At 51.9% G+C, this 9,780-nt stretch overlaps 1 pseudogene; it reads left to right on the top strand.

Annotated features, from left to right (window-relative positions):
• Positions 1–752: 752 nt before the first annotated feature.
• Positions 753–9,780, top strand: part of LOC114799990 (golgin subfamily A member 1-like) — a 33,295-nt pseudogene continuing 24,267 nt past the window's right edge.

Below are 9,780 nucleotides of genomic sequence, written 5' to 3'. Positions count from 1 at the left end.
TAGCGACGGTGGTTGTAAAAAGAAAAGATACTCCCGAGTGCGCCGGAGGACGCGTCCTACTCCACATGTCTGCGGAGGCCGACCTCTCTTTTCTGAATGGCCGCGGCGCCCTCTGCAAGGTGTTTGGTCCGATTCCACCTCCCGTGACGGGGACCGGCGCGCTGAGTGACGGGCCGGCGGGCCAATCGCACTGGGGGGCGGGGCCGGTGCGCTGAGTGACGGGAACCTGGACCAATCGCACAGGAGGGCGGGGCCGACGCACTGGCGTCTGATTTGCCAATCGGCATGTGTCAGGCTGGTCACAGTGGTTCCTTATTTCTTTATTTATCTCCCCTGCAACATGGCACAAGATCGAGTGTTGGAATAATGTTGGGAAGTGTATCCCACCACTGGCAACTCAGATAAAAATTACAAGAAAACGTTAGAAAATGCTTCGAACAAACATTTTATAGTCTGCAGTAGCTATTTCATATTGTATATTATTGTATATGAAATGGTATGTTGTTACATTCCACTTCTGTCAGTCACATTTGATTTATTTCTTTTCGAATGTCAACGAAATTATGTCCTGTCCTGTATATATATATATATATATAGATAGATAGATAGATAGATAGATAGATAGATAGATAGATAGATAGATAGATAGATAGATAGATAGATAGATAGATAGACGCTCTGATTTCGCCCATTCAGGCTTCAGCCCCGCCCCCGCCCCCACTGACCATTCAGCATCCCGCAGGCCGCCACGTCACCGCGGTTCCTGCTACGTCACCAGTCGGCTGTGAACGCGGAGGTGACGTGCGGAAGTTGGTGAAGTGCCGCGCTTGGCCGCGGAAAAGGCAACGAAGCGCGGACACGCGGGTCCGCCGGGACCGTGGGAGAGTTCTGCGCGGTCGTAGCGCGTCGGAGGGCCGCGGACGGCGCCACTCTCGCCCGCCCCGGAGCTCTCACGGTAGGGGCCACGCCACTAGCCTCCGCCGCCGATTAGCCTGATTAGCTCCGCGGCAGCGCCGAGGCGGGCTCGGTTCTTGTCGGTTGACGGTAACGCCTCCACCGCCTGGTGACGTTGCACCAAGTCCGCTGATGGGTGACGTGACGATAAGGTCACCTGTCTGTCTGTCTCTCTCTCTGTCTGTGTTGTTGTGATGATGATGATGATGACGACATCTCTCCTCCTCCTCCTGATGAACGTGACGTCACCAGCGTGTTTTGTTGCTGTGTAATGACGTAGATAAGGTGTAATGTCCGCGCAGTCCGCACCAGGTGATTCTGTTCTGATGAAGGTGACGGGGACGATGGCAGGACGGGGGGACTTCGAGGGCAGGACGGAGGGACTTTAAGCTGGACCTCGGCCCGGGCCGACCCCGGCACGCTGCTGCTGAGAGATGTTCGCCAAGCTGAAGAAGAAGATCGCAGAAGAACGGCCAGCACCACCAGCACCAGCACTCCCCCACCGGCGGACGGATGCCGCGCTCCATGAGCAAGGAGTCCATCACGTCCGTGGGCGGATTCGGGGGACGATTTCGTGAGTCTCGCCACCCGTGACACCCACACAAATCCACGAGCAGAAGAAGGTCCCCCATAATACCGCAATGTCGGCATATCCGTAAGCACAGACTGATAATACGGACGTTGCACCGCAGATAACAGTACCGGCGTTGTGGTAATATTTACTCTGGTTTTACGCTGGTTATCGTGTACGGTGTATAAACCAGGAATATCTGGAGGAAAAGCCCGATCCTGGTCTGAGCGAGGATGTCACGAAACCAGAGTAACCAGAACCTCGGCGCTCAGTTTACCGTACCAACAAGAACACACCTTCTCACCAGCACAAACACGCGCGCACACACTTCTCAAATAATTCATATACGAGAAATTCGGCCCGTCAGGAAAGTGGATCCGACCTCCGGCAGGCTGCAAGGTTCCGGTTACCTGTGGTATCTGAATTATTGAACCTGCTGTTGGACTGGAGGCTCGTACCAGCAGCTTGGTTCTGAATCGCTTACGTAAAATCACCTCATCGTATTAATGCCGCATAATCATTTCCTCTCGCGTCGATTTCCCTCAGTAAGGCTTCTTCAGTATCGATTACTTCCATTTACGGCCTTACCCAGACGGGGACAGTCCCCCTGGACACACCCAGGGCCCACGGTGGTAGTAGGTGGGGTTTGAACCCGGGCCTGCTGGTTCGTAGGTGAGTTAGCTGCTAGGCTTCTACCACTCACCATAACTGTTCGTATTTAGGGCGCTAGTAGCCTAGTGGACACTTCCGATTATGTTCGATTAGTCGCCTACAGTGATGATGATGATGATGAATTGATTCATTCATCTGACAACACTGTGTGTTTGTACTGATTAGGGCAATTGTTTTGATAATTGATTAATTTACTTTGACTAGTCGGTTAGTTTGGTTTTATAAATGAGTCTCTCTGTGTGTGTGTGTGTGTGTGTGTAGGCCTCAGATGGCAGCAGCTCGAGAGGAGATGATCTCTCCTCACAGATCCTGCGGAGGAACGATCAGATTCGCAAGCTGGAGGCCAAACTCTCAGGTAACAGAACAGCCACGCCCCCTCCACCCCCTCCTGGCTGCTGATTGGTCCAAGTGAAATCCACACTTCTATTATTTTAAAGGACAGAAACGTCCATCACTGTGCTCTGAACGGGTTCAGGAAAATGCAGCCTCTTAAAAAATAAAACGTCATTGTTACTCCCCTCCATTTATTTATCTACTCAATTCATGTGTCCCTTTGTTTTCTCCTGTGTTTGTCCTTCCTCCTTTCGTGTCAACTTTCACTTTGTGTGTGTGTGTGTGTGTGTGTGTTTTGTGTGTGTGTGTGTGGTATGGGCCCACCCTGACACTCCACCCTCCCTTCCCCACCCTTAGACTACGCAGAACAGCTTCGGCTACTGCAGAAGACCAAGGACAAGCTTGAGGTTGCGTTAGAAAAGCATCAGGATTGTACGTACCTCCTCCCGTTTCCACCTCCCGTCCCCCCCCCCTCGCTCCCTCGATCTCATTTGCATTTACCCCCCCCCCCCCTCCCTCCTCCTTCCATCCCGCCCACAACTCGCACCCTGCCATGGCACCATTTTACAGGGATGGGCCGAGTTCTGCGTGGCTGCTCCGCCACGGAAGAGTGGAGTGCAGACGAACTCTCCTGTTGTCTTAAATAATAAAAAAACACATGATCCATAGTGAATACTCAAGTTGTTAAAACACTGACCTTCATTTTGGACTTGCATCATCTTCTGGAAAAGCTCCGGTAGACATGGTGCATTTCTGAGGTGAAAATGGGGTCAGAAACGACGCCCAGCTTAACAGGAGGGTTGAAGCCGAACGAATCCCATCCCTGTTTCCTGGACAGAGCTGGTGATAGTTACTGACGGAGTATTGGCTTAATGTGTGGGGGTATCAGCCCGTGTCACTACTTGTTACCTTTTCTAACAAGCTGTTCGTAATCCGATGGAGCTTAAAATAATCTCTCCAGGGTTGGAGTCGTTTTGTTCTCTGTTCCCCTTTATCTCCTGTGGAACATCATGTTTTTATACAGCCTGGAACGTTGGGTGTCGGTTATAAATGCCGAGGCAGGGTGGTAGTGGCCTAGTGTCTTACACACTCGCCTACGAACCAGAAGACCCAGGTTCAAACCCCACTTACTACCATCGTGTCCCTGAGCAGGACACTTAACCCTGAGTGTCTCCAGGGTGGGGGGACTGTCCGTGTCTGGATAAGGGCGTCTGGTAAATGCTGTAAATGTAAATGGTGCGGTGGAGCGGTCTTACACGTGCCGTCTCTACCCAGCATCCATGAGGAAGCTGCAGGAACAGAACGAGGCCTACCAGTCTAACAGAGCCAAGATGGCTGAGGGCATGGCCTTAGCCCTGGACAAGAAAGACCAGGTGAGGCGTGGACGGGGTCTGCAGCATCTGCCGGTAGGTCGGGCTTGTGCCACTCCGTCGTAACGCTGAAGTTTCTTTCGTGTGTAGGAGTGGATGGAGAAAATGGCCTCGCTGGAACAGGTAACTTCATCTACGGCAGCAGCACCACGGCGCATTTTAGCGTTATGTGTATTTGGTAGAAGCTGCTGCTTCTCCCTCCTCAGGAGAAGGCGTCTCTGTCTGCGCGGCTCGCTGAAATGACGGAGCAGAGCTTGAGTTTGTTCCAGAAGAGGGACGATCTGGACGAGCTGGAGGGCTTCCAGCAGCAGGAGCTTGCAAAAGTCAAACACATGGTGAGCCCCTCGAACCCAAGTTACAATAATCAATCATACCATACTGTGTTTATTTATAAAGCACTTTAAAACAACAATGGAGCTGACCGAAGTGCTGTACGTTAAAATTAAATTTTTAATTTACAAGGGACAGGACCCACAGGAACAGAAGGTTCAGTAAAAATAAAGAGAGAACATGCAGCAATTTAAACAAAAGGTCGGGTTAAAAGCCAGTGATTGACGGCGCCTGCCTGACGCTGATTGGCGGGTCATTCGTGAGGCGCCCACTGCAAAGGCAACAAACCTGAGAGAACGGGGTGGAGTGTAGGTGTAGGAGTAGGTGTAGGTCTGACAAATGGGCTGGAGCCGAGCCATTCAGTCATTTAAAACCAAATATAAGAATTTTAAAACAGAGATTGACACCTGAGTGAGCAGTGGGCAGCCATGACAGGCGCCCGGGGAGCAGTGTGTGGGGACGGTGCTTTGCTCAGATCGGGATTCGAACTGGCAACCTTCTGATTACAGGGCCGCTTCCTTAACCGGCAGGCCACCATTTAAGGTCATCCACCTCTTGACATCAGTCAGACAGTGGAGAAGAGGTTGGATAGAGCACCGCATGTTACACTTGACCGTCATCTGCATAGAAATGAAAGGTTTTCGAAAAATAGCTCAGTTACAAGAGGAAGTTGGTATAATGACAATAAAAGAGGACCCCGCATGGAGTCCTGTGGAACCCCCACGGAAGCGCCATTGAAGCTCAGTTTGCCAGGAAAGTGCGCACTGCATTATGGGATCTGTTATCATATCGCCGGGCCATAATAATAGATCTATATAAGTGATCTTGTGGGGTGTGGATCACTTGTTCTCCTATTTTCCCAGTCCTATCTGTACATAGCAGTCACACTGAGACCTAGTGGTCAGGCGTGGTATTGCAGGTTTTGGTAGAAGTGGTTTTGTCTGTAGTCTGCACATGAACTGAATCGTGAATTGAAGTGTTGGCCAGTGTGCAGGGATGTTGTCCACAACTGGACTTGATATTTCCTGCAGCTGTTAAGGAGAGAGGAGCAGCTGGGCCAGCGAGAGCGTGAGCTCCAGCAGAAGGAAGGGCAGCTCCAGACGGCCAGGAGCTCGCTGGCTGAAGCCCAGGCCAAGCTGCACAGGCTCGATGGAGAGCATCAGGAAAACTGCAGGATCAATGAGCAGCTGCAGGCTGAGAGGTGAGGTTCTCCACCTTCTCCACTCTGGGTATTGAGTGTATGTGTGTGGGTGTGTCACCGCCTTGCTGTGCCGGCAGGCAGGATCTGCTGCGTGTAAGGGACCAGTCTGAGCAGAAGGTCGGCGAGCTGGAGGCCAGGAGCCGGGACCTTCAGGAGCTCATCCAGCAGGTGTCTGAGGACTTTCAGCAGGTCAGTTGGACTACCGAAGATCCCTGAAGCTGCACAAGAGCCATATCTGATGTCTCAAAGTTCAAACTGTTAGAACCATAAGCCACTGTGATCAAAGTCCAGCGGATACAGCAGGTTGATGGTCATATCTCCATAACATAAACGTAGCGACAAAACTCATGAGATTTGTGGTCTGTGGTGTGCTGAAGTGTGTATGTTTAGTCGCAGAAAAAAGCCCAGGACCTGGAATCCTCTCTGAACTCCCTGCAAACAGAGCATGAGGAGCTCCAGTTGGAGCATGAACAACACAAACAAAAGGTGTGCGTCTTTCTCTTCGATTCTCTCACACACACACACACACACACGCACGCGGCATTGTCATGTACGTTCCTCTTCACGGCAGGCGGCGGTGAGGGAGGAGGAGAGGGAGTGTGTGCTGTCCGAGCTGCAGGAGAAGGTTTCTTCTCTGGAGAGACGACTGGAGGGGAACCTGTCGCAGGACGAGCACCTGCAGGAGCTGCTGAAGGAGGTTAGACCACACCCACACATACCCACACATTAGTGCAGCAGGGACTGGTGGATGGGACACGGAATCCCAGAAGGACCTTTGGCAGCACTGTGGTTGGTTGCGGTGTGAAGGACACTCGCGCTCCTGGAGGCCATTGGTGTCCTAGCGGGAAAGGAAACGGACCCGTAATCGTAAGGTTGCCAGTTCGAGTCCCCGAACCACCAAGGTGGCTGCTCACCAGGGTGATGGTTAAATGCAGAGGGCACATGTCACCGTGTCTCACACACACACACACACACACACCCTTTACATTTACGGCATTTACCAGACGCCCTTATCCAGAGCGACTTAGTCTGTAGTTACAGGGACAGTCCCCCCCCTGGAGACACTCAGGGTTAAGTGTCCTGCTCAGGGACATGATGGTAGTAAGTGGGATTTGAACCTGGGTCTTCTGGTTCATAGGCGAGTGTGTTACCCAGGCTACTACCAGCCTGTCTGATTAAAGCCTTTCTATGTGTGTCAGAAATCCTCTGTGGAGCAGAGGCTGGAGGAGGTTCGGGTGGAGCTCCTGCAGGAGAGGAGCTCTCACGCCGACACCGTCAGCTCTTTGGAGGCCCAGGTAGGTGTCACCTTCATCTCCGGCACGTCCTGCTGGGGTTGTGGCGCGTTAATCGACGCGCCTCTTCGCCCTATCAGACATCCAGACTGAATGGCAGCGTGGCCGAGCTCCAGATGCTCCTCAGACACAAAGACGACTCCAGCAAGGCCTACAGGGAGAGGACAGACGCGCAGGTGGGTGGAGTAAAAGTACAGTGAGCTGAGGCCTGTTGCTCGGGGACGTCACCTGCTTTTGATAGAAATGGAGCGCAGCAGTAGACACAAGGACAACAGCAACATTGATTTCTTATGAAGCACAAAATCTGAATTTTTGGGGGAAACAGTAGAGCCCAACCCACTTGGGGCATAGTTTGGGGTTTCCTCCTCACCTCCTTCGTTGTCTGCTCATCAGAGGGACGCGATGGCCTTTTCAACCTCTGGCGAGAAGATTAATCACGACGAACTGGACGTCCTCTAAACCTCCCAGCCCAATTCACTGGATACGAGATGTTCTTTATTTCGTTAAACTGGAAAGGATAGGGGGTTTAGGGGTTTAGGGGTTGGGGTGTAGGGTTTTTTTTTTGGTGTAGTATCTATGTATGTATGTATGTAATGTATATTTTGTTCTTTTCCTTTTGTTTGGTTATTGGATGATTTGTCCAATAAGAGAAAAAGTCCTACAGTTGTAGAGGTGGACAAGTCCAAAGTGTAGTATAGAGCATCTGTCCATGCTTGTAGGTCCTGGACAGGGCAGAGTAGGTTTTCGTCCAGTGTCATGGTGGACATTGTGTGTCCATCATGACGCTGGACCATTTGAAGACCCCTGAAGCGTTAGATGTCCCGGTGGTGGTGAATGTGTGGAGAGTTACTCCCGTCTCCCCACAGATCTCGTCCCTGGAGCAGCAGGTGGACGAGTTCACGCGGAAACTGAGGAGCGCCGAGCGGCAGCTGGCGGACAGCGAAGCGCACGTACAGACCCTGGTACGTAGCGCCACCGTTCCCACACAACTCAGATGAGCAAAATCACCAAAACAAGTTTACAAGCAGCGAAGGTGTTTCGTGTGTTTGTACACATTTTTTTTTTTGGTGAATTGGTGAAAGTGTCGCACGTTGATAAAAGGTTCATTTGATTCGCACGTCTCGGCCACCGTAGGGAGCACCTCTGACCAAATGTAATCGTTGCCCGTTCGTCCATCCCTGTATGACGCGTGAAGTTTCAATGGGGCAGCGGTGGCCTAGCGGTCAAGGACGCGGCCACGTAATCGAACGGTTGTCTGTTCGAATCCCTGAGGTCCCCTTGATCTCGGTCCCGTCCCCACACGCTGCTCCCCGGGCGCCTGTCATGGTGCCCACTGTCACCAAGGGTGACGGTTAAATACAGAGGACACGTGTCACCGTGTCATCACTGTGCTGTGACAATCACTTCGCTTTAAACTGAAACAAGTCACCATTTTGTGGTTTCTAGCGTGACCTTTGCCCCCCGTCTGTACCCTGCAGCAGGAGGGCTGGGTGGAGGAGAGGGAGCGGCTGCAGCAGCAGTGGGCTCGCAGCGGCAGAGGGGCCTGGAGCGCTGTGGCCAGCTGGAGGAGCAGCTCGGCGTCCTCCGGAGACAGCGGGACGCGGAAAACGCCGCGTCGCAGGCGGCCCTTGTGAGTGGGGAAACGTCGTGGTCGGGATCGGTCCGATTTCCTGACTCTGTCATCGCGTTATTGCCGGAATTACGTTTTATCCGGAGCAACTGCACAGCCGAGAACAAACACGTAAAGTGAACTTGGTTTCAAATAAGAAGCCAAATCATGTGCAGCCGTCCCCTGTGTTCCTGAGCAGTCGTCCTCGGGTGGGGCCGCATCGAGAAGATCCTGTTCCTCCTCTGGAGCTCACCTCGGTTCTTCATCGTTATTACTGTTATGGAGCATATGGACAACTTTACATTTACCGCATTTACCAGACGCCCTTATCCAGAGCGACTTACAATCAGTAGTTACAGGGACAGTCCCCCCCCGGAGACACTCAGGGTTAAGTGTCTTGCTCAGGGACACAATGGTAGTAAGTGGGATTCGAACCCGGGTCTACCCGAGGCTACTAACACCCTATTACAACCCCAGCTGGGTTTCTATATCCAGACAGAGAGAGAGAGAGACTCACTCTTCAGGAAGCCTTGTGATGTCAAAGGTCATGAATAATTAACAAATGACCTGGAGACACCCCGAGTGTCCCCAGGGGGACTGTCCCTGTCACTACTCTGGACAAGGGCGTCAGGTGAAGGCTGTAAACGTAAATCTGCGTCTGTGGGAGTCTCACCCCGTCGTGTCCTCCCCTGCAGACCGAGCTGGAGGACGAGAAGACTGAGCTGCTGCAGAGACAAGAGGACGCAGAAGTGCGATTGCACACAATCGCTCAGGAGCTGGAGCAGGCCAGGGTATAACACACACACACACACACTCTCACACACTCACATACACACACTCTCACACACTCACATACACACACTCTCACACACTCACATACACACACTCTCACACACTCACATACACACACTCTCACACACTCACATACACACACTCTCACACACTCACATACACACACTCTCACACACTCACATACACACACCTCTCACACACTCACATACACACTCACATACACACTCTCACATACACACACTCACACACTCACATACACACACTCACATACACACACTCACATACACACCTCCACACACTCACATACACACACTCACATACACACTCTCACATACACACCTCACACCTCACATACACACACTCACATACACACACTCACCTACACACACTCACATACACTCTCACAAACACACACTCACATACACACTCTCAAACACTCTCACACCCTCTCACAAACACACTCACTCACACTCTCTCACACTCACACTCTCTCACACACTCACACTCTCTCACACACTCACACACACACTCTCTCACACACACACACGCACTCTCTCACACACACATACACTCTCACAAACACACACACACACGCACTCTCTCACACACTCACATACACTCTCACAAACACACACTCACATACACTCTCACAAACA

Source organism: Denticeps clupeoides, chromosome 11 (assembly GCF_900700375.1).
Source record: "Denticeps clupeoides chromosome 11, fDenClu1.1, whole genome shotgun sequence".
NCBI lineage: Eukaryota > Metazoa > Chordata > Actinopteri > Clupeiformes > Denticipitidae > Denticeps > Denticeps clupeoides.
Note: the sequence above shows the minus strand (reverse complement) of the source record. Positions and strands in the feature narration are given on the sequence as shown.